Here is a 26,719-nt window from a genome sequence, read left to right on the forward strand (position 1 = left end):
CTCTATATGTACAGAAGCTCTCTATTGTTAGAGCTTGCTTTAATTTTTTGCTCATTTTTTCAAAGAAGAATCAAAGAAACCAAATTAACAAAAAAAATGCAGTTTTCTTTTTTGGGGGGAGGGGCTGGATGGTATTACCAAGTTTCCTCTATAGACTGCAGGTGGCAGCAGTGAGGTACTGGCAGGACAGCAATGGCTGTGCTGCATTTGTGCTCTGAGACTCTGAGAGTGTGCTGAGTCACTCAGGGTGGTTGTGACCAGGTCCCAAGAGATCCTATCTTTTGGGGGTTATAGTCTTTATCCCCTGTGTTTAGAGCTTCTCTGTTGATCTACTGGCTTATTCCAGGGCAAAGTAGCCACACTGTGGTAAATTTCTCCCTGCAGAAACGGCTGAGATCACACCCCACCTCCCTCAGGTCTGCTCAGTGTGAACTGCCTTCCATACTCTCACGGCCTGCTGTGCTCTTGCTGCCTGACTTCAGTCTGTGCCTGATCTAACCGTCCCTGCCTGTGACCAAAAATAGTCCTTTTCTGGCGATTTTGAGGATATTCTTTTGGTAATGTATTCCTGGGCTTTTTCATTCAATTTCTTTTAGTAGAGCCTTGTGTGATAGGGATCAGGTTATATTGCCTTTCTTTCTTTTAGTGTAAATTAATTTTATTTAAATTTGTAAAACTTCAAGCAGGTTTTTAAAGTGCATCCTATCCCTCTCTAAAAACTTGATATTATTTTTAAAAATTAAGCTCTAGAAAGACTGCATACTTCTTTCTTGCTTTTATCATTAATGAATAATTGCCTCAGTACCCCCAATGAACTACTATTATTCCCTTTTATTTTCTTTTTCTCACCTGACAGAACCTGTGGGTTCATTTTACCACTTCTTGTAGCATAATAAGCAGTTTCTTCCTTAGAGTTTAATTCCTAAACTTAACTTTCAGAGATTAAAATGTTATGGAACCACTTTAAAATACACTCAAATTTATTTCTTAGTCCAGAGTTTTTTTCTTTCTCTTCTTCCTTTTTTCCTCTGTGTGCCATTCTTCTCTCTGATTTCTGGCATAGTCCCAGATCAACTCTTGACCCTTTAAATCTCTTATCTTCTCTATTTCACATTAAAACTTCTTCCAATTATAAAAGAACCATATCATTCCCACCAGGAAGCTAGTTGGCACAGTGATAGAATGTCAGACCTGGGGTCAGGAAGTCTCATCTTCTTGAATTAAAATCTGACCTCAGGAATTTACCAGCTCTGTAACTTGTCACTTAACTGTGTTTGCCTCAGTTTTCCTCATCCATAAAATGACCACAGAGTCAAATGTGACTGGAATGACTGAACAATGACAGTATTCCTGCTGGTACCTTGAAGTGTAAAAATTTTAATCCCTCCAATTTGTAGTTTATGCCAAACTACATTTTGGTCATTAATAGTAGTCACTTGTTTTTCATAGAAATGAAAGTTGGTTTAAAGTAAGTCTGAAAATTTCTTCTACTTTCCACACTTTTTAGAAATGTGACTTCATTTTAAGTGACTACTTTTTAGAGCTCTCTCTCTCATTCCAACTCCTCTTTTGATAAGACAAATCTTTTTAACATTTTTAAAAATCTTTACTTACTTTCCCCCCTTAAATCAAAGATAAAGTGGAAAGAGCCAACATGGTGGAGAGTAGACAGAGTTTTTTCTAGTTTCTTTAGATCAACATCAGATCAAGCTCTGAACTGATTTTAGAGTGATAGAAACTACAAACATTTGGAATGTAGCAAATTTCCAGCAGATGATACTTTGCATGAACTTCAAGAAAGATCTGTTCACAGTGGTCAGAAGGGTAGGGATGGAGGAGTGGGAAGGGACCCAATTCAGGTGCAGCACAAGGCCCCAGGATGGAGTGGCTTCCTTGCTTTGGGGGAATCTACTGGGAGATTCTAGCCAAATACAACAACATTAGGTGCTCTGCCCTGGTTCAGAAGACAGAGGATTAGCAAATTAACTGTGAAACACCCAATGTAGCTACAAAAGGCAAATAGTAAGCCCCTGATCCTCAGAATAACATGGAACTTGGACATGCCTACACAACACAGGAAAGAAGCCAGTCTCATTTTTAAAGGAAAATTGCCTCCAGATGAAGCCCTGAAGGGTGATATGAGGTGGTTTCCATCTCACAAGGCTCTCTTGGAAGAATTCAAAAATGATATTAAAAAAGAATTAGAAGAAAAATGGGGAAAGGAAATGAGAACTTTGCAAGAGAATCTGGAAAAGGAAACAGACATTATATGAACAAAACTTCCTACAAAATAGATTTAGTGAAATGGAAAAATCATATAACTCCCTGATAAAATAGATATGAAAAAGAAGCCAATTCATTGAAAAAAAGAATTTGTGGAATGGGAAAAAAAATCCAATGAACAAAACAACTCATTTGAAAGTTTAATTGGTCAAATGCAAAACAAAATAAAAGAGCTAACTGAAGAAAATAATTCACTAAAATTTATAACTGAACAAATGAAAATGAATGGCTCAATAAGACTTCAAGAATCAATCAAACAAAACCAAAAAAAGGAAAAAAAAAGAAAAAAAAAGAAAAGAAAAAAGAAAATATAAAATACCTCATTGGAAAAACAATTGACCTGGAAAATCAATCCAGGAAACAGTCTAAGAAATTTTTGAACTATCTAAAATCATGATTTAAAAAAAAAAAAAGCTAGACCACATCTTTCAAGAAATGAAAGAAAACTGCCCTGATATCCTAGAAATAGAGGGTAAAATTGCCACTGAAATAATCCACTGATCACCTTCTAAAAGAGGCTCCAAAGCAAAAACTGCAAGGAATATTATTACTAAATTTCAGAATTATCAGATTAAGGAGAAAATATTGCAAGTGATCAGAAAAGAAATAATTCAAATATTAAGGAGCTGCAATCATGATTACCCAGGCCCTAGCAGTTTCTACTTTAAAGGACTGAAGGGTCTGCAATATGATATTCCACATGGCAAAGGAGCTTGCATTGTAGCCAAAAATAAACTATACAGCAAAATTAAGATAATCTTTCATGTAAATTCAATGAAATAGGTGAATTTGACTCATTTTTGATGAAATGACCAGAGCTGAACAGAAAATTTGATCTTCAAATACAGAACTCAAGAGAACCATAAAAAGGTAAAAAGGAAAGGAAAGTATGTTATTTTTAAAAGTTAAAAAGTTTGCATCCCTATATGGAAATTTGATAAGTTTAACTCTTGAGAACTATATCTTTGATAGGGGTATAATTAGAGGGTATAGGCATAATTCAACTTTATTGTAATGATATAAAAAAGAAACTAGGAGTGAAAAAAAATGATTATACTGGAAGAAAAGGAAAGAGAAGGTGAAATGGGGTAAACTGCATTTCATGAAGAAGCAAAAAAAGACCTATTACAATTGTGGGAAAGAAGGGAGAAGGATGAGCAATATGTGAACCTTAATCTCATCATTTATGACTCAAAGAGAGAATATCAGACATATTTAGTTTCATAGAGAAATTTGTCTCATTCTATCTGGAAGTAGGAGAGGAAAGAGGGAAGGAAAGTGGGAAGTTAATAGAAGAAAGAACAGAAGTAGAAGGGGAAAGGGATAAAGAAAGGGAGGAGGGATGGTAAGATGGGAGGGTTGTTTGAATAAGGTAGTAGTTAGGAGGATAACACTGGGAACTCCTCCCCAGTGGGAGGAAAGGGGGAAAGGGAAGAGAAAAATATAACTTAGGGAAAATAAGATGGTGGGAAATACAGTTGATAATTTTAACTGAGAACATGAATCTCCCATAAAACAGAAGTGGATAGCAGACTGGATTAAAAGCCAGAATCCTATACTATGTTGTTTACAAGAAACATATTTAAAACAGAGTAATAATCAACAGTCAGAATAAAGGCAAAACATTGGAGCAGAGTCATTATACTTCAGTTGAAATAAAAAAAAAAAATAGGGATAGCAATCCTGATCTCAAATCAAGCAAAAGAAGAAATAAACTTAATTGAATGAGATAAAGAAGGAAATTACATTTTGCTAAAGTTTACCATAGATAATGAAGTAACACCAGTAATAAACATATGCATGTATATGTGCACCAAATGATACAGCATTCAAATTCCTAGAAGAGAAGTAAGAGAGCTGCAAGAAGAATTAGACAGCAAAACTATACTATTGGGGGGTCTCAAACTTGCTCTATCAGAACTAGATAAATCAAACCACAAAATAAATAGGAAAAAAAGTTAAGGAGATAAATAGAATTGTAGAAAAATTAGGTATGATAGACCTTTGGAAAAAATTGAATGGAGACAGAATGGATATTTTTCTTGTCAGTACATAGAACTTACATAAAAATTGGCCATAAAACCCTCAAAATCAAATGCAAAAAAGGCAGATAGCAAATATCTGAAGCAATATCATGATGCGATAAAATTATATTAAATAAAGGGCCAGGGAAAAATAAAGCAAAAATTAACTGGTAACAAATAATGTAATCATAAAGAATGAGTGGTTGAAACAATAAATCATAGACATAATTGATAATTTTACCCAATAAAATAACAACGAGACAACATACCAACATTTATGGGATGCAGCCAAAGCAGATCTTAGGAAAGTTTTATGTCTTTAGATGCTTACTGGCATAAAATAGAGAAATAGAAGAATAGAGAAATACAAATTAAGACAACTTTTAGGTACTACTTCATACTTCTCAGATTGGTTAAGATGTCAGGAAAAGATAATGATGGAATATTAGGGTGTGTGGGAAAACTGGAACACTGATACATTATTGATGGAATTATGAAGTGATCTAACCATTCTGGAGAGGAATATGTCCAAAGGGCTATCAAACTGTGCATACCCTTTAATCCAACAGTAATGCTATTTATATCCCAAAGAGATCATAACAAAAGAAGAAAGGGCATATACATGCAAAAAATGTTTGTAGCAGCCCTTTTTGTAGTGGTAAGGACCTGGAAACTGAAGTTGGACAATGGCTGAATATGTTATGGTATATGAATATTATGGAATATTATTGTTCTGTAAGAAATGATCAGCAGAATAATTTCAGAAAGACTTGGGGAGACTTACATAAACTGATGCTAAGTGAAGTGAGTAGAACCAAGAGAACTTTGTACACAGCTACAAGAAGATTACATGATGATCAACTGATGGACAATGGCTCTTTTCAAAAATGAGGTATTCAGGCCAATTCCAATAAACTTATGATAGAGACAACCATCTGCATCCAGAAAGCAGACTGTGAGGACTGAATGTGGATCACAGCATAGTATTTTCACCTTTTGTGTTGTTGTTTGCCTCCTTTTGTTTCTTTCTCTTCTTTTACTTTTTGATCTGATTTTTCTTATGAAACATGATAAATGTCTAAATCTGTATAGGCAATTGCATTTGTTTATTGGATTACTTGTTGTCTAGTGGACACTGAGGGGAAAGAAGGGAGAAAAAAATTTGCAAAACAAATTTGTGCAAGGGTGAATATTGAAATCTATCTTTTCATATATTTTGAAAATAAAATGCTATTATTAAAATACCCTTTGATCTAGAAGTGATGCTACTGTGTCTATATCCCAAAAAAGTCATAAAAAGGGACAAGAACCTACATATGCAAAATGCTTGTACAGCCCTTTTTGTAATGACAAGGAATTGGAAACTGAGTAGATGCCCAATAGTTGGAGAATGGCTGAATAAGTTATGGCATATGAATGATATGGAATGCTATTGTTCTATAAGAAATGATCAGCAGGATGATTTCAGAAAGGCCTGGAGAAACTTAAATGAACTGATGCTAAATGAGTGGAACCAAGAGAACATTGTACACTGCAACAAGTTATAATATGATCAATTCTGATACATGTGGTTCTTTTCAATGGTAAGATGATTAAGGCCAGTTCTGATGTTCTTGTGATGGAGAGAGCCATCTGCACCCAAAGAGATTGTGGAGACTGATTGTGGATCACATCATAACATTTTCCCTTTTTGTTGTTGTTGTTTCTTTGCATTTTGTTTTATTTCTCATTTCCCCCCCCCTCCCTTTTGGTCTGATTTTTCTTGTACTGCATGATAACTGGAAATATGTATAGAAGAATTGCATGTGTTTAACATATACTGGATTACTTGATTTCTGTGAGAGGTAGGGTGAGGAAGGGAGGGAGAAAAAAAATGGAAGATGAAGTTTTGTAAGGGTGAATGTTGAAAACTATACTTGTGTTTTGGAAATAAAAAGCTTTATAAAAATAAATCTTTACCCTTTTCTATTTCATTCTTACTACTTCTCTTCTTTTCCTTCTTGGGCCTTTCTCCAAGATTCCTTCTTCAGATTGAGTTCTTCTCTGTTAGTTCAAATCTCTTCACCTCTTGAAGTCTTCTTCTTTAAGCACTTCTTATTCTAGTCAAGTATTATTTCATAGTTGGTTCCTTTTTTTCAGCTTAAGTTCAGATGTTCTTCCCGTTTTTCCAATTTTCTTTTTCCAAAATTCAGCATCTGGTCATCTATAAGTCATCCTCACAAATGACCCTCTTTTTATTTAACCTCCTGTTGATCAATATAATTACACATTCAAATATTTTATTTTTCTTTGACACACTGGAGTTATTGTGTATATGTACACACATATGTGTGCACATAAGCTAATTGTGGCCCTGCTTACTTCACTTTGCATCAGTTCACACAGGTTTTTGCATGCTTCTTTTTATTCATCATATTACTATTTTTATAGTACAGTAACTTTTTTACATTTATGTATTGCAATTTGAGACTTTCTCAAATCAAAGAGCATATAATTAATATTTAATAGTTTATTGCTACAACAAAAGGCTATCATAATTCATTCCATCCAACATGAATACATGTGTTAAAATATTTTTTTAAAAAACAATTGGCCACTATGGTATATTAAGGGAACTTAAGTTCCAAAGGCTATGTGTATATATATATATATATATATATATATATATATATATATATATATATATATTACTCATATTCTTAGAGTTTCTGGCTTTCCACAATTTTTAGTGTTGATTTTTCTGTCTATATTTCTATCAGCAATGCATTGCTGTAATTTCTTCCTAGCTCCTACAACTTTGACTCTTGCAATCTTTTGATATCTTTGTCAATTTGCTTTACATGCAAGTGTAACTGAGGATTATTTTGGATTTTATTTCTTTAATTGATTTGGAGAAATTTCCTTACAATTATAAAGAACTGGCAATTTTTTAGGGAATGATTTCCAAATAATTTTATTATTACAGATGGAAATGGCTCTTGGTCATTGTTAGAATCCTGCTTTTTCTAGAATAATAGACCTTTATCAGACCTTTTTATTCTAACAAAATTAATTTTGTTTGTGCAATAACTTTTCAGTTTCATTCAATCAAAATTTCCATTTCTTGACCTTCTTTTGCCTTCCCTTCTTTTTCCTTTTTTCTTCCCTTTCCTCCTGTGCTAGACTTCATCTAGTACTTTCTAAAAAACTCTAACATGTTTATTTGTAATTGCATATCTAACCATCTTCCTTATTACCTATTCTCTTATTAAAAAGTAAGCTCGATGAAGGCAATGGCCTTGTCTTATTTAAACTTTATTTCTCACTCAACACCTAATACACTGACATGCCAGTAGCTAAGAATTCTGCAGAATATTTTGACTTAGGCTATTTATTTAGTGTTGGAAAATGTATTTGTATAAACTGCATGCTTAATGTATGAGTTTCTTTGCTTACCTAAAGTTATTTTATAGTAAGGAAAGAATCATACAAATGAATTTATATTCACATTTTATCTCAGCTTGGCAGCATAAAGACAAGCTATGTGCAATTTTTATTTTCTGAGTTCTAGCATGTTAGAAAAGTATTGTTTTTTTCAGATACTCCCAAGTCTTCTAGACAAATAGATAAATCTTCTAGGTAAATATGTGTAAGCAAAAAGTACACTTTGGTATGAAGCTGGAATGAAATCATACAAAGAAAGGCCAACATGTGTTCGCCCCGTTAGTCTTTTCATTTAAGTTTTAATTAGGATTTTTTTTTTCATGTGCCCAAATAACCAAATCTCACCATTTGGACACAGTTATCAAAAATGCAGGAGGAAAAATTCTTTGTGCTATTGGAATCAAGTTTCTAAGAAATGTGCTTCTGAAGTAATTTCATGGGGATTCTGATCAATTAGGTTTAGTAAGAATGATTTTTTTTTTAAGGTTTAATTATAGCAGGCTCTTGTGGAAGAGTTAACAAGTATTTTTTCCTAGATGTTTAAGCAATTGTTTTATACATTAACTTCCTGGGATTTTAAACAATTTCAATTTAGTCTACCTTTCCTTAATCAGATATGCATATTCTAAATAATATTCAGTTTATGATAGCTTGCTCTTGCTATCACAGTTACAACTGCAGAATGATTTTTGTGAAAATGAACTAGAAATACAAGGACAAAGAATTTTGTTCATGCCTTTGAAAATTAAACCTAGTACTACTCAAGGTAATATTTTTCATGAGATGGATAATCTATTTCATTCTGATTTTTTTTTCCTAGCAAAAAGATATGGACAATATCCACTAATTGTAGACACAGAGCTCTTGTTCCATAACTTCTAAAAAATCTACATCATCAAGACAGTCCTGGCTTTCAGCTAGTGGGTAGGTCAAGCCATGATACAAAGGTATTTCCCCTGATAACAGATATTAGCTCACAGAGGCAGGTATGAAAGGGAATTTTTTCTGTCACTGAAGTGGAACAGAAAACTAGATGACAGAGGATCATAAAGAGAAAAATACAGTCCATTGCACTACATACAGTTTATCTAACTACAGAAAGGCTGTATTGACCACAGGGGAATTTAAACCAATTGTCCAACAGAGTCTTAAAATGTCGAACTTGCTACTTAAAACCTTGAGCCATTCTCCTGTGTTTATTCAATGCAATTCTTACACTGACCCCTGCATATTAGAAAGACCTATCTGCCCTTGTTCTAGGCTTTTCAGTGGCTTCCATTATTAAATGAGTTTGTTTAGCACTGACTTTAATAGTCATAGTAAACAATATTTCCTATCTGAAAAGCAGAGAGTGAGCTCTAGGGTAAGCCTCCTTGGTTCTTTGAATGTCTCAAATGACATTTTGGCAGACAGATACAAGAACCCCGAGGAAAACCTCCACTGAAAGTTGTAGCCAAAAGTTCTTAAAAATCCTTTCCCTCTCATCCTTGTAATAATACAAATGTTATTTTATTGATGTCATTTGATTTTAGGGAATATTCTGGAGACTATTTCATCAGATTTTCCATTATTTTTTTCAATTAAAAATCATTTCTTCTGAGATTAATGTTCAAACACAGGAACTGAATTTGTATTCTATTCAAACTCCATCCTTCATATGGAAAAAAAAAAACATTTAAGAGACCAATTGGAAGCTTGCAAAAGTGTCAAACACTGTGGTCTGCTGCTTAAATAAATTGATCACATGTAGCATGTTACACCTGGGCTCCTTGGGCTGTACTGATTGCCTTTTAACTTCTGAGTGCAATTTAGGATGATCATTTTAATCTCTAAGGCCCTTTATGTCTGGGGATCCATTTATCTGATAAATTGCCTCTTTACCTAGGTATAGTAATTAATATCAACTATTATTAGTTGATAACAATAATGTTTTTCTTAATAATTCCTTTTTTTTTTTTCAAATTGGGTAGCAGATGATAAGAAATGCTTTTGTGGAAGAACCCCATTACCCGGAGTTTCTCACCACTAATGATTTGAGAAAAGTTTGATTAGTGCACATAAAGATATTTAATGCAATATTTCTCCCATAACGCTCATAGTATTAGAAAATAGCCTTAAGATAACTTTGAGTATATCTTATATAATTATATTTTATAATATATGCAATTTACATATAATTCTATAAAGCAATATATAGCCTGTGTTTGTTGTTGAGTTGTTTCAACTTTGTATGACACTGTGATCATTTTTGGGTTTTCTTGGTAAAAATACTGGAAATGGTTTGTATTTTTCTTCTCTAGCTCATTTTACAAATGAGGAGCTGAGATAAGGAGAGTTAAGTGACTTGCTTAGGGTCATACAGATAGTACATATCTAAAGACTGATTTGAACTGAAGTCTTCTTGATTCAGGACTAGTGTTTTACTTACTGCCTCTTATATGACCATATATTATGTGGTATATACTGTAGATAGAGAGCTACAGATATGCTTATATTCCTGAATTATATACACATATTTGAATATGTATATGTAATTCTTTGTTCCAGAAGTTTACACATTAGATGCACACACATATACATAAATTCATGCATATTTAGGAATATAACTGAATTATATACATATTTATATAATATGTATGTATACATATATGTGTGTGCATGTATGTATGTATGTGTGTATATTTCCTAAATAACATTCTTTATTCTTATTCTGCTTTGAAGTTTCATAATATGTAAACTCCTTGAGGAGAGAAATGATTTCAGTTTTTGTCTTTGTATCTCCTGCATCTAGTACAGTAACTAGTTTATAGATACTTGTTGATTAATTGCTTTTATCTTGCAGACTGCTCTAAGATACTATGAAACTTATCTTGATCCTCAAATTTATTTAAAAATACTTAGATACTAAGTAATATTCTATGTCTATAGTACACCTTAGCTAAGAACCAGGGAACTGGATGTTAGAATAATTGTTTGTTTTGTGTTGGTTTTGGTTTTTGATGGGTCTTTGTGTCTGGGATTTCTTTTTCAATTATTAAAGGAGCTTTGGAATTTCCAGAGAGCACTATGGTCTCCTTTTGGTTAAATTTGGGTTCAACTGATACAATTGCCTTGTTTGACCCAAATATATATGCTGATGGACAAGGTCAATAGGTTATATATTAGCTCTATGCTGATAATTTTCATATCTACCTATACTGACAATTTTTCTTTTGATCTTCACTTTCACACCTCCAAATTCTTTTCAGATGTCTTAAACTGGACATTTTGTCCATCTTAAATTTAACATGCCCAACATGGAACTCATCAACTTTTCCCCTAAACCTTTTCCTTCTTGAGGGCATCATACCCTCAAGTCTCACAAACTAGATGTCATTTTTCACACTTCATTATCTCTTACTCTTCATGTGCAATATGTTTTCAAGGTCTGTTGATTTTACCTTCGCAATATTTAAAGCCTCCTTCTTTCAACACTATCATTGCTACTATGCTGATGCAGGTTCTCATCACCTTTCTACTGGATTATTGTAGTATCCTGCTTCTGAGTTTGTTTTACTCAAGTTTTCCCCATTCTCTATTCCACCTTTTCCATTCAGCTATCAAAGGGATTTTCCTAAAATGCATGTCTGTCTATATATCATCCTCCCTCAACAAACTCTAGTAGTTCCTTAGTGACTCCAGAATCAAATTAAAAATCCTTTATTATCAAATAATTTGTTCACTATAACAGTAAGAAATTTAGTAGGTCTTAGGTTTGGTGGGAGAAATGGTCTCTATATTATAGATCCTTAATCTATTTTTTAAAATGCTATCCTTTATCATATCCATTTCTTGGTTTCCTTGGGTTCTTCCAAATTCCAGATAAAACCCCACATTTTACAAGAAGTTTTTTTCTAACTCCCCTTTATGCCAATGTCTTCCATCCATTGATTGATTCATCATTTCCCAGATAGAGCTTGTTTGTATGTTGTTATTTGCATGTTGTCTCAATCATTAAACTAGATGCTCCTTAAGGATAGAGATTAGCTCTTATATTTCTTAGTTTCCTTAGTACTTATCAAAGTGCCTGGTACAACTATTTTAAATTATAGCTTTTTATTGATAGAACATATGCATGGATAATTTTTACAACATTGTTCCTTGCACTCACTTCTGTTTCAACTTTTCCCTTCCCTCCCTCCATTCCCTTCCCTAGATGGCAAGCAGTCTTATACATGTTAAATGTGGTAAAGTATATCCTAGATACAATATATGTGTGTAGATCCATACAGTTCTCTTGTTGCATAAGAAAAAAATGGATTAAGAAGGTAAAAATAACCTGGGAAGAAAAACAAAAATGCAAGTAGTCCACATTCATTTTCCAGCTTTCTTTGGGTGTAGCTGCTTCTGTCCATCATTGATCAATTGTAACTGAGTTAGATCTTCTCTTTGTCAAAGAAATCCACTTCCATCAGAATACATCCTTATACAGTATCGTTGTTGAAGTATATAATGATCTCTTGGTTCTGCTCATTTCACTTACCCTCAGTTCATGTAAGTCTCTCCAAGCCTCTCTGTATTCATCCTGTTGGTCATTTCTTACAGAACAATAATATCCCATAACATTCATATACCACATTTACCCAACCATTTTCCAATTGATGGGCATCCATTCATTTTCCAGTTTCTAGCTACTACAAACAGGGCTGCCACAAACATTCTGGCACATACAGGTCCCTTTCCCTTCTTTAGTATCTCTTTGGGGTATAAGCCCAGTAGTAGCACTGCTGGATCAAAGAGTATGCACAATTTGATAACTTTTTGGGCATAATTCCAGATTGCTCTCCAAAATGGTTGGATTCCTTCACAACTCCACCAACAATGAAGACAATGTTTTCTTCAGTAAATTTCTGTTCTTCCTTTTTGAAGCTGGTGGCTTTTCCCCTTAAGCTTTCATAATTCTCCTGCAAGTCTCTCATTTCTTTTCCCCATTTCTCTTCTATTTCTCTTACTTGATTTTTAAAATATTTTTTGAGCTCTCCCAAGAGAATCTTTTGAACTTGAGGGCAGTTCATATGCCTCTTTGAGGATTGACATGTAGACATTTTACTATTACTTTTCTCTTCTGGGTTTGTGTTCTGTAGCTTTCTATGGTCAGGGCATTTTTGCTTTTTTAGCTTATTTTAAAGAGCTCTGCTTCTAGGACAGAGGGGAAATTTTCCCAAGCTTCTTTTGCAAGACCAGGAACATTTCATTGACTTTCCACACTAGGTCTGGAGGTGCTGTTGGCTGTCCCTTTACACTGCGTTTACCTGGCTTACTCAATACTGTTATCCTGGAGAATGGAGTTTGTAATTTGCTTTCTGTGCTTGGCTTGGAGTTCTCACAGCTGGCCTGATGAGTCACTGGCCTTCTGAACTAACAAGGAGGGACAAACATTGTTGGTCTGTACTTTGGTTAAGAGTCTTCCACTAGATTCATCACTCTGCTGTGCTGGGCTGTGTTCTTCATTGCTCAAGTGAGATAGGTCTTTCCAGAAGTCTTCTAAGATATGGTAAGCTAGAAAATTGTTTACTCCCAATGTTGGTGTATTTTTTCACTCCAAAATACACTCAGAGGCTTGATTTAGTGTTGATTATGAGGGAAACTGGGGAGAGCTCAGGTAACATACTATCATGTCTCCATCATCTTGGCTCCCCTTCTTCCCCCCAAAATTGTTAGATTGCCTATGGTCTTTGATCCAACAACACAACCACGAGGTTTATTTCCCAAGATAAGCAGGCAAAAATGAAATTTTTTTTTCTAAAATATTTATAGCAGTTCTCTTTTTGGTGGCAATGAATTAGAAGTGGTGGGAATGTCTATCAATTAAGGATTAGCTAAACAAGTTGTGATATATTGCTATAAGAAATGATGAGCTTAATGATCTTAAAAAACAGACTTTCACAAATTAAGGAAACTTGAAATGAGCAGGACCAAGGGAATGTTGTATACAATAACTACAGTAACAACAATATTATTTTAAGTTCAACTTTGACTAAGTTATTTTGACTATTATAAATACCCAAATTTACTCTAAAGGACATGAGAGAGATGTCTTCGGCATCCAAAGAAAGAATTTGTAAATAGATGTAGAAAATGGTTTTACTTATATGTACATATTTGTATCAGGTAGCAGCTCTCTGTAGTTTGGGAGGATGGGAGGGAAGAAAAAAAAGGAAAAATAAAAGTATATATTAACTTTATTATGCATTTAAAAGGAATAATGCATTATGCATAATAGGTTTACAATTTCTTGTACAATAATTTCTCCCCTCTTTTCTTAGTCTATATTAGGCAAATCCTTGTTATGTTTCTTAAATTCAGAATAAAATAAAATAAAAAATTAATCTAGAATACAGCAATAAGGAGAGATTACTGATTAAATGATAACTATGTACTTCCTAGGTCTTGATTATAAAACTGTAAATTCACCAAAACATTCAGCATGTTTAAGGCAGTGTAGTAGATAGTAGGAATACACACATATACACACACACACACAGACACACACACATATATACACACATATATAATATTTACTTATTTATTAGTCCTACCCCAAAGAAGCTTGGGGTATACTCAAGACTCCATACTTATCTCTTCCTTTACTTTTCCCACAACATGGACTCTACTCTGGCTCTGTTGGCTTTTTTGGGCGAGCTTTTGCTTTATATTGATGGGAACCAGATCTTCTTGGCTACTTTCTAGATAACTTCACACTATGCAATAGAGAATGGTCTCTTCTTCCCCTTTCCAGCTCCAAATTTATGTGTTATCTTCTTTTATTAGACTGGAAGCTACTTAAGGGAAGGGCTAATTTTTTTTAACCTGGTTTTATTTATTTCCCCAGTATTTAGCATAATTCCTGGTTATGAAGTAAGTGTTTAATAAATATTTTATGCATCTATCATTAAAGCAATTATATTCTTACAGAGTAAACAGTAGCAATAACTAGCTGTATATTTATTATCTTATTTTTATCCTCATAACACCTGGATGGTGTTATGGATGATAGGTACTATTATTATTATTCCCATTTTACAGATGAGGAAACTGAGGCAAGTAGAGATTAAATGATTTTCTCAAGGTAAAACAACCATAAGTATCTAAGGCCAGGTTTTAATTTAGGCTTTCTCAATTCCAGGCCTAGCTCTGTATACTTTGTGTCATATAAAGAGATAAAAGATGACAGGGTAAAAGAAAGATTCAAATAAAGTGACCTAGAAAAACCTAGGGAACATTTTCATTAAATTCTTTGTAACAGTTACTCTGTGCCTGGCCTAAAGTCCATGCTGGTTAACAGCATAAGAGTGTATTGTGCTTTTATAACATATGCTATCTTTTCTAGAGATCTAGAGAGTCATTTTTTTCCTAAAGTTTTCCATGTCAAAAATAGTGTTATGGAAAATAAAGCTAATCTGGGAGTGTTATGAAGCAGTGCAGTAAGTTTTCCCTCCAAAAATTTCTTCAAAGAAATCTACAAAATGGACCAGATCAAATTCTGATGGTGAAATTACTTACAATGAGTAGTTTGTCTTGCCTAGCTCCACACTGGGAGACAGAGAAGTTTGTGCACACTGAGGAATGACTTGTAACCAAAGCACACAGCAGAACATTCATGTACCTTGGGAGAATCTGTGCACCAGGGCAATAGAAAATCTCAGATTCACACAAGGCAAATGGGACTTTCCCACAAGAACAGGCATAGACTGGAAACTTTATGATCTACTACCCAGTTCCGGGTCACAGAATGAGAAAGAGACTTATAGTAGAGGGATGATGTCCCTAAGGATCCTTGAACAAAGGACCCAGAAAAGAGGGCACTCAAAATCTAGGAACACAAAAGCCGAATGGATCAGATTCTAGGAGCAGAATAAGATCTAGTTCCATTATCAACATCTGAAGCACTTTGCAGATAAAGACCCAAGCTGCAGATGAATAACCCATATAGGTTATTCTAATAACATAGCTTTCCAATGACTGATAGAGGTTTAGCCTAGCAACAGTATTCTCTTACTCAGATTAAAAACTATGTCAGGAACTCTTAAAGCTCAGACTATAGGGACATCAAACATGGGAGCAATAGATCAGATAATTTTGGGATAAATGAAAGCTTGCAATTCCCTAACTTGTCTCTCAGATACTGAAATAATACAACGCTCAAAACATAAAAGAAAGCAACAACAAGATCAACCCAAATCTTCCCTCAAGAAGTATCACAGGGTCCTGCTCTAATATCAAATCCCAAGTCAGAAAGTAGGCTGGAAGAATGAGCAAAAAAAGAGTCTCCCAAAAGAAGTATTATTGTATAAGGGAAGCTCATGGTACAAATTCAGAAGAGAATACCTAAAAAAATATCTAATGTTCAGAACAAAACACAGCTTGGGGAAAAGATTAGCTAAAATTCCTTGAAGAGAGGAAGAAAGCTTTTATTTTTTCTAATAATTAAAATTTGAGTGTCTAAAGGAAAATAAGTAAAAAATGTGTTTACAGAAAACAAAATTGGAAAGAAAATTAAGAGATTAGAGAACAGATACAAAATTTTAACTAATGATCAAACTCCCTGAAAGATACAATGGAATAAATAAAAATCATGTACAGTAATATTTTTAGCAGCTATTTTCTGCTATAATCCGCTTAGCAAATCTGCTAAGAATTGGGAAACTGAGGGGTTGCCTATCAATTAGGGAATGGCTGAATAAGTTGTGGCATATAAAAACAACAGAAATACTATTGTGCTATATGAAATGCTGAGCAAGCATATTTCAAAAAAAACCCGGAATGACTTACAGGAAGTGATGCTGAGTGAGGTGAGCAGAATCAACAGAATATTGTATACAGAAGATTTAGCTTTTCTCAGCAATACAATGATTCAAGACAATTCCAAAAGATTCATGATGCAAAATGCTATCTACAGCCAGAGAAAGAACTGATGGAATCTAAATACAGATGTAAGACTACTATTTTCATTTTGTGTGTGTATTTTTCCTTTTGTTTTGTTTCTTCTTTTACAACATGATTAATCTGAACGTATATTTTCTGTGATTGCACTTGTATAAACATATATAAAGTTGCTTGTCATTTTGGGAGGGGAAGAGATAAATTTAAAACTCAAAATCTTATAAAAATTAACGTTGAAATTGTCTACACAGAATTTGAAAAAATAAACAACTATTAAAATTTAATAAAAATAATTCAACAACAACAAAAATAATATGAAACTAGAGCTACACAAATATGAAAAGAAAGAAAGAAAAAACAAGACCCAAATATGATGTGGGCATCATATCCAAAATGACATAAATAGATCTAAAATTTCTATTTCCTATCGTGTCTTGGGTTAGTGAGAATACTCAAATGGTTAGCAATAGCAAATACATTGAAACTCATGAAATAAAGTTAAGGATCTATGAACTTTATTTCTTTGAGATAGTTTCACTTATGGTGTGGAGGCCTTTATAGCAGAGAATATGTACTGTAACTGGCCTGGTTAAAACTGATTGAAACTGGGTTTGCAGTCCAACATGTTAATTTACAATTATGTAGAAATATGACCAAATAAGGTAGACAGAAAATAAAAAGAAGGAGGTGCCATAATATAAAAAAATGAGAAAACAAACTTGTTGCTGTTAAAGAGGTAACATCCTCAAAGATTAGCTTCACTTTTTGTTTCTCTCCAAAGGTGATAGAGCTACAGAATGCCTCTGTGAGTCTAGAGCTACAGTTCTCAAAATTTTTTCATCTCCAGACATGTTTAAAAAATATTGAGGATACAAATGAAGCCTTCATTTCATATTTATCAAATGATATAATTTTCTTTCTCTGTCTTTAATCTTCCTGATTTATGTATCAATATTATATTTGTTTCATAAAAGGAGTTTTTTTCTCTTTTGTCTCATTGGTGCATCTATTCTCTTTCCATCCCTCACAATTGTTCCTATTTCCTCATGTCTCTCAGACTCAGTTTTGTCACTGACTCTTCATGGTTGATTCTATGATTACTCTTTTTTTTTCCTAGAAGGCTTAGTTTTAAAATCTTTGTATTGTACTATATATAATGGGGATAAACTAAAAGCATTTCCAATAAGATCAGGGATGAAACAAGGTTGCCCATTATCACCATTGCTATTCAATATTGTATTAGAAATGTTAGCTTTGGCAATAAGAGAAGAAAAAGAAATTAAAGGAATTAGAATAGGTAATGGGGAAATCAAATTATCACTCTTTGCAGAGAATATAGTGGTATACTTAGAGAATCCTTGAGAATCAATTTTAAAACTACTAGAAACAATTCACAACTTTAGCAAAGTTACAGGATATAAAATAAATCTACATAAATCATCAGCATTTCTATATGTTGCCAACAAAGTCCAACAGCAAGAGACAACAAAGATAAATTTCATTTAAAATAAATGTAGACAATATAAAATATTTGGAAGTGTACCTTTCCACACAAAGTTAGATATAAACAATTGGAAGAATATCAAGTGTTCATAAGTAGACCAAGATAATATAATAAAAAAAGCAATTCTACCTAAAATAATCCACTTATCCAGTGCCACCAGTCAATCTGCCAAGAAATTCCTTTATAGAACTAGAAAAAAATTAACAACAAAGTTTATCTGGAAGAACAAAAAATCAAAAATTTCAAGGGAATTAATGAAAAATGCAAATGAAGATGGCCGAGCTGTAGCAGATCTAAATCTATGTTATAAAGTAGTAGTCATCAAAACCATTTGGTACTGGCTAAGAAATTGAGTAGTTGGTCAGTCAAATAGGTTAGGCACACAAGACACAATAATCAATATTTATAATAATATAGTGTTTAATAAATCCAAAGACTCCAGGGAAAGACCTCTGGGATAAGAATTCGCTATTTGACAAAATTTGCTGAGAAAATTAGAAAATATTATGGCAGTGATCCATACCTAACACCATATACCAAGATAAGATCTAAATGGGGGTTCATGATTTAGACACAAATGGTGATACTATAAACAAATTAGGATAACAGGATGTAGTCTACCCCTCAGATCAGTGGAGAAGAAAGAATTAAAGAAGAACTAGGGAATAATATGAATTACCAAATCATTAATTTTGATTATATTAAATTAAAAAGATTTTGTGCAAACCATAACAATGCAGACAAAATTAGAAGGGAAGTAGAAAACTGGGAAAATTTTTTTACATCTAAGGGTTCTACATACCTCTCAGATTGACTAAGATGACAGGAAAAGATAATAATAAGTATTGGAGAGGAAGTGCAAAAACTGAAACACTAATGCATTGTTGGTGGACTTGTGAACTAATCCAACCATTCTGGAGAACATTTTGGAATTACTCCCAAAGGACTATCAAACTGTGCATGCCCTTTGATCCAGCAAGTGATGCTACTATCTCTATATCCCAAACAGATCATAAAAAAAGGGTAAAGGGCTCACATATGCAAAATTACTTGTAGAAACCCTTTTTGTAGTTGCAAGAAATTAGAAACTGAGTAGATGCCCATTAGTTGGAGGATGGCTGCATACACGATGGTATATGAACATGATGGTATATGAACATTATTGTTTTATAAGAAACGTCCAACAGGATGATTTCAGAAAGACCTGCAAGGACTTACATAAACTGATGCTAAGTGAATTTTACATACAGCAACAAGATTTTATAATAATCAATTCTGATTGACTTGGCTTTTTTCAGCAATGAGGTGATTCAGGCCAATTTCAATAGACTTATGATAGAGATAACCATCTGCATCCAGAAAGAAGATTGTGAGGACTGTGAATCACAACATAGTATTTTCATCTTTTGTGTTGTTGTTTTTTTTTTGATCTGATATTTCTTGTGAAGCATGATAAATGTGAAAATCTGTATAGAACAATTGTACTTTTAACATATATTGGATTACTTGCTGTCTACGACGGGAGAAAAATTTAGAAACAAAGTTTTGCAAGGGTGAATATTGAATTCTATCTTTGCATGTATTTTGAAAATAAAATGAATTATTAGAAATGAATTATTAGAAAAATTTAAAAATAAAATAAAATCTTTTCATTTTTTTCAGAAGACCTAGTCCAAATTTCTGCCTTAAAAGTTACATAAAAGATTCTCACCAAACTCCTCTGAGGAATGCCTATGAAGAAGATTTCTATAGAGAACTGGAGGAAAACTAAACAAAACAGCTCCAAATGTGAAATATAATTGTTAGAGTACTGAATATGTGGTCAGTTGTTTAAATCCAGCATCAGATACTAACAGTGATTTCTTGAACTAATTGTATATTGCTGGCTGATAGAATACCTGCATTTTCTTGTTGAACCAAAATTAGAAGCAGAAGAGAATTTAATTGATCCATACTTTGTTGCATTTTAGCTTCAGAGGTTTCATTGAATACAGAATCATCTGCAAACAAAAAATTATGCACCATTACTCTTTCCACTTAAGTTTTGACTTGTAATCTTTTCATATTGAAGAATTTTCCATCACTGTGGTAGCTGACTTTGATTCCCTGTTTATCCCCCTTGAAGGTGTTTGACACCTAAAATGAAAACATCATTTTAAATTTATGGGAACAAGTACACTATATTTTTAAATATATTGGTGACTAGGAAACTCAAGAGCACTGATAGTTTTACAGAATTTAGGCAAGCATTCCATTATGAAACTGATGTACTATACTGATAAACTTCTCTGAGCTACCAAATTTTGATATAATTTTCCATAAACCCTCATGACTGACAGTATCAAATGTCTCTGTTCTGCTTCTGGCATTTCTCCTGGAGTTGTTGGACAGTGAATACCATATTGACTATTCCTCAGCCCCTTCTGAAGCCACAGATACATTATGGAACCCATCAATTTCAGCAAATTATGAAGTTTTGAATACTGTAGATAAATTCACTTATTTTGGCCATACACTTTCCAGGGATGTTGATATTGAGATTGAGATTGACCCAAGCATTTCCAGAACTAGTTCAGTATTTGGGAGGCTCTGAAGGAAAGTGTGGGAGAAAAGAGGTATTTGACTACCAAACTAAAGGTCTACAGAGCCATTGTGCTGATCTCAATGTTGTATGTCTGTGAAACCTGGACAGTCTGTCTACTAGCACCATACTAGGAAACTGAATTGCTTCCATTTGAATGAAATGAATGAATTGGAATGAAATGAATAAGAAAATTCTGAAGATCACCTGGAAGGATAAGATACCAGACAATGAGGTCCTTTCTTGAACTAAATTGTCAAGCATTCCAACTACTGAAGATAATGTAACTCCATTGGGCTAGTCCAATGTTTGAATTTATTTGAATTCCAAACATGCATTAGCTAAAAAGATTATGTTAGAGAATTCACAAGGTGATCAGAAAAAGAGATATAAGGACACTCTTATGGTTTTCTCAAGAACTTTGGAATTGCTTCTGTCACATGGGAGACACTGACACAGGACCACCCAAGATGGTGGTCAGAGAAGATGCTATGCTCTATGAGCAAATCAGAATTCAATTAGGTCAGAATGTGTGATATACAAAGTTAGAGTCCATCCCAAATGTTCATAGGAACTATTTGTATTTGGTTTGTGACTGGGCATTTCAAGCTTGCCTTGATCTAATCAGTTACAGTCTGACTCACTGTAACTCTAATATATGATGTCATTTGGTGCTCTTTGAAAACAACCAACTCATTTGTTGAAATATGGCTCTGAAAAGTCAGGGTTTTAAAATGTCCATTGTATTTTTAATGGAAGTACTGAAGAGGGGACCCCAAAACTCTGAAAATCCTTGAAGGAGAAAATCCCTTCAACTCTGCCTCAATAAGGGACCCTGCTCCAAGTCCTTTTTTCCCTTAAATGAATTTAAGTTTTGACTGTTTGAGAGGAGAATGAAGAGGCAACCCTGAAACTCTGAAAATCCTTGAAGGAGAAAATCTCCTTCAATTCTGCCTCAGTGAGGGACTCTGCCCCCGAGGGGCAACGAGTTTCACCCTTGTTATCTGAGTGGGATCAGCTCAGTCCTGAAACTCATTCAATTCAATTCAAATTCCAGCTCAAGCTGAAACCCAGCGAGCAGCCAACTTGGGACTCCATTGATGGGCTCCCTTCAGTTAAATCTCTCATTATAAAAAGAGCCAAATTAAAACCCTCTCTTTGCAGAGGTTCCAAACATGCCAAGCTCTATGCTTGCCATGTCAAGGGCTTCTGTCCACTGGAATATCCTTTCTAGTGCCATACTCTCTTTACCCTCACCTATTTCCCTAACCAGACTTTATGCCTCTCTGTCAGGATTTCTAACCTTACTTCTGATCCCCATAATAAACCCTTTTATCAATCCAGGTTTTTGGGTCTGTAAATTCTTTTACAGAGAACTTCTGTGCTTCCAGAAGGAAGTCCCCAAAACTCTTTACCCTTGCACCGAAATCTCTCCATTTGGTTTCCTGAACTCCAAACCTGCCACTATCATTTATTTCCCTGACCAAAACAAACCCTAATTTCATTTTGGTTCCTTACTAAATCTAAACCTCATCAGTACTAAATTTAAATCCTTTTGGCTTTCATTGAATGGTCAGTATTAGCCCAAATCCAAGCCTCTGTGGCTCATTGTTAAGGTTTTGATGATTTAGAATGAGTGTAAATAACAATTGCTTTCTGTTCTGGCAAGAAACTATGAGGATCTTCCCCCATTCCCACTAATATCTTTGTGAAGGTAAATTGATCCATCTTTTGTTTCAACTTTTACATAACCTTTAGTCATTGGCTGGGTCTAGTCTCAGATAAAATGAAAACTGGAAAGGCCTTAATTTAGAAAGGCCAAAGTCACTTACAATCCTTGTACTGTTACTCAATAACCCTGGAGATAGAATAAGACTGATGCCTTTGTATAGTTTTGCCTCACTTACATACAATTCCTGTGCAAGTTAAGACATCATCCTCAGGATATCTTTGATCTTCTTCAAGAACAACTAAGAATAACAAAAGCTGTGTGACCCTGGCAAGTCAATCAACTTTTGTCTCCCTCGGTTTCCCAATTTATAAAATGGAGAAAATAATAGCAGCTGCCTTCCAGGGTTGCTGTGAGCTTCAAATGAGATAATGATTATAAATATTAAGTACCATGTAAAGATTAGTTAGGATAATTATTATTTAAATTATACGCCACCAATCTCCTCTATTCCATAAAGGAAGACAGAAGGATACCAGTCTTAAAGAAAGGGCCATGGAAAAGGTCTGAATACATCTTGGAAAATGAAGAAAATTGTGCCAACACCAGGATGATTGAAATAGTAGGTGTATGCAAAGAGCAAATTCTATCTCTAGTGGGGTTGCTCCAAAGTTTACATTCTCAAACCATAGACTAAGGTATTGCTGAATGAACAAGAAAATTGGGAGAAAGATGATCTATATCTAAAGACAGACAAAAAAATGCCCTAAAGCCAACCTGATCTGCATCTGGAAATGAAGCCATATGTGTACAGTAGGCAATAATACAAAGAAATGGATATAATTTTGGCAATATCCCAAGCTTGCTATCCATACTACATAGCTCAGAGGCATGGAAGAGGTCTTGGTCTCAGGGCTACAAAGCAATACTTCCAAACTTCAAAAGGATTAGGATCTTGTTATAATATATAATCACACTCCAGAATGGAAGAAAGATAGAGGAGCTGGGCCTATGCAAGAATTACGATTATATCTTGGCCCTGACAAAGACTTGTAATACAATAAATTAAAACTTTAGATTTTAGATATTAGAAGAAAACTTTTGCCACAATGAAGGAATGAAGGAGTTGAATGGAATAGCATACAATCACAAAAGATTAAAATGTTTCTGAAACAAATACAAGAATGGAACCTCAAGAAAAAAAATATTTGACTTGGTGAACTTTAAGAGTTGATGGATTACATAAAGAAAACAAATTATTAAACTAAAAGAAGAAATAAAAAGCAAAATAATAATTATAGGAGACTACTTATACTTCCTTTTCAGATTTAGACAAATACAACAAAAAGACAAACAAGAAAGAAGCTAAACATCTGAACTGAATGTAAAAAAAAAAGTCAAATATGCTAGACTTTCATTTACTACTGACTAGAAATCATAAAGATCTTTATATGGAACTTTTAAAATACAGGCCTTGTGTTAAGATATAACACCATAAAATGTAGAAAATGATTTGCTCATTATAATGCAATAAAATATAAACAATGTATGTAATTTTAAGAAATAATTCAGGTAAATAGAGATTAAAGAACATAGTTTCAAAAAGTAAATTGATCAAAGAAATATCCTATAGTCAACAGAAAATGTTATCTAAATTATAACAAACAGGAGATATATTAGAACTTGTAAGATACTGAAAAAAGTATCTCTCAGAAATCCAAATAAAATATTAAAAACTCTCTAATCTCTATCTTGCCTCAGTTTCTCTGGCATTACAATCCAAAAGGTCTCCAGACCCCTGGAAAGTGAAGAAGCTTGTGACAAGGTAAAGTTGCCTAGAATTTTGAGGATATAGTAAGAGTTCTAAGCCAAGTGATGTTAAATTTCCTGATTTACATCCCATTCATATGTAGTGATAACAACTTAATCAAAGTTTTCACTGTTCTTTCATCTTGTAATGTGAAAGAGAATTGCTTATAATGGAGGTATAATTAATTTTACCTAAACCAAAAGTATTTTCAGAATTATAATCTAACCAGAGGATAAGAATATAATCATAGCATTGCTGTCCAAATTTTACTGTCTTGGTCTCTAAACTGTAGATAGCTGGAGCCGCAGACAGATTTAGGGACAGTTTAATTAATCACTTTCAGAGTGAGTAATCCAGTTTGCAAAGTGAAAGTTCTCCTGGGCAGGAGACTACCTCCTATTGTAGAAAAGGTAGAAATTTTATGCACAAATCATAAAGGGAAATGGAAAGGAAAGGTGGATTATAATATGAGCAATTTCAGAGCCTGAGTGATTTCTCATGACAAACACATGAGTACAGGACAATATGGGTGTTCTCCAATTCTGTTGGAACAGTTTGTGTAATGCCAGAGAAACTGAGGCAAGATAAAGATTAGAGACTTTTTAATATTTTATTTAAGAGGGAGAGATTGTGCTGGGAACAAATGAATCCATGGTTTGGTCCCAGGGCTGAATGAGACTATTGTCTCCAGGAATCCAGCATTCAGCAGCTGTGTGTTTCCCATGAAGTTTATATACACACCAAGTGACAGGGTGGACTGAGGGAGGGCCAGAGTCAGAGCACTGAGAGTGGGAACGGACTATTAATCCCAGTTCTGACAGGGTGGGAGGAGGCAACAGACATTCTGATAAATTGGAATCAAGAGGAACAATGACAGAATGGGGGGAGGCATGGATATTCTGGTAAGTAGGGAAGGGCTGGAGTCATGAAGTCTAAGATGGAAGGTTTTTCTCTTTATATATATCAAACATTTACAATTTATAATCTTAGCGTAGCCAACCCTAAATTATATCAGTTCTAATGATTAGGAGGGAAGAGTAGTGCTGCAATCAGGACAATTAAGGGAAACTAAGGCATTGATTGAGTCATTTTCTACTCTCAAAAAATTTAGGTTGTTTTGTCTAAATGTAATCTGGACCACAGCACAAGATCCTATGGTATCCAATAAGGCAAGGGACAGTGTTTTTTGCACATTCATTTAATAGCGGCCCCTTGACTGAGGATCAGTATCATTTGGGAGAAAAAAAATAGTATCTGAAGTATAAAGTGGAATAGTTTGTGACTTAGAAAATTATTGTTGATTCTAAAAGTAGTATTTCCTTTGGTCTCATTTTCTTTCAACAAATTCCAAAATATTTTTTGTGGAACTTCATTTGATTTTATCCAAATTGATAAGATTTTTTTCATACTTAGCAAACATTTCTAAATGATCTGTTAATTCATCATAAATTTCTAGAACTTCTGTGATAAGACTTTGAGTTGGGGAATTCTTTTAGAAAAATATACTATACAACATAATAGAATGTAAATTATTTGAAATTTGAAATTATATACCACATAATAAGTGGACAAAAACATCTTGGATTACATCAATGCGACATTGAAATAACCTAAAAATTATCTCAATTGAAAAAAAATTAAGACAAAACAATCTGAGACATTGATATCAATTTTATAAAAAAAATTCTTAGCTGACTTTTTCTTTTTTAAAATAAAATTTAAAATTTTTTACAATAATTTTTACCATTGGAAACAAAGAAAAATAAATAGGAATTTGAATCCTGAGTTTCATATCAAATTTGAAATTTGGAATAGGGAAGCATTGGGATGGAGATGATAAAGGTAGTGGTGAGATAAGTATAAGATTTAAAGTAGTATTTTATTCCAAAAAGATTAAGATAATTTCTATAAAAGTTTTCTTGGATAGCACATCTTTTCTCCATAACATCATTTTTATGAGTTAAGTATAAATTAGTCAGAGACATATGGATAACACTTTCTTTAAAATACACAGGTTCAAATGTGAAGGAGAAATGTGATTGATTGGTCAAAGACATTTGAAATTTTTCTGAGTCCCAAACTTTTGAGAATGAGTTTAGTTGGTAACAGTATACTAAAGGACAGAAGGATCTTCTAATCTATAGCTATCTGTACCTGCTGTTGACAAAATTATGAAGATTATTTCCCTGATAGTTTTGTCAAAGCTCTTTGCTAATTTGCCTGATGATCAACAGAGCTAGATTTATTTCACATATATTATAATAGTGTGGTGTTCTTGGTGATTTTCTGGAGGCCTTTGGAGCAGCCTGTTTTCAGCTGAGTGAGTAATCACCACAAGAATAGCCAGATGTTAAAGAGAGCTTGAGCTCTTGCGTCCAGTCCTTTGTCTTCTCTGGCTCTAAGTCTGAGTCCGAGGGCTTTTGCTTCAGCTTCGAGCCACCACAAAGGTGAACAATGGAATGAATTTGTATTTGCTTCTTTTGGCTGAGTTTGTCTCAGTTTA

Source organism: Sarcophilus harrisii, chromosome 6 (genome assembly GCF_902635505.1).
Source record: "Sarcophilus harrisii chromosome 6, mSarHar1.11, whole genome shotgun sequence".
Lineage (NCBI taxonomy): Eukaryota > Metazoa > Chordata > Mammalia > Dasyuromorphia > Dasyuridae > Sarcophilus > Sarcophilus harrisii.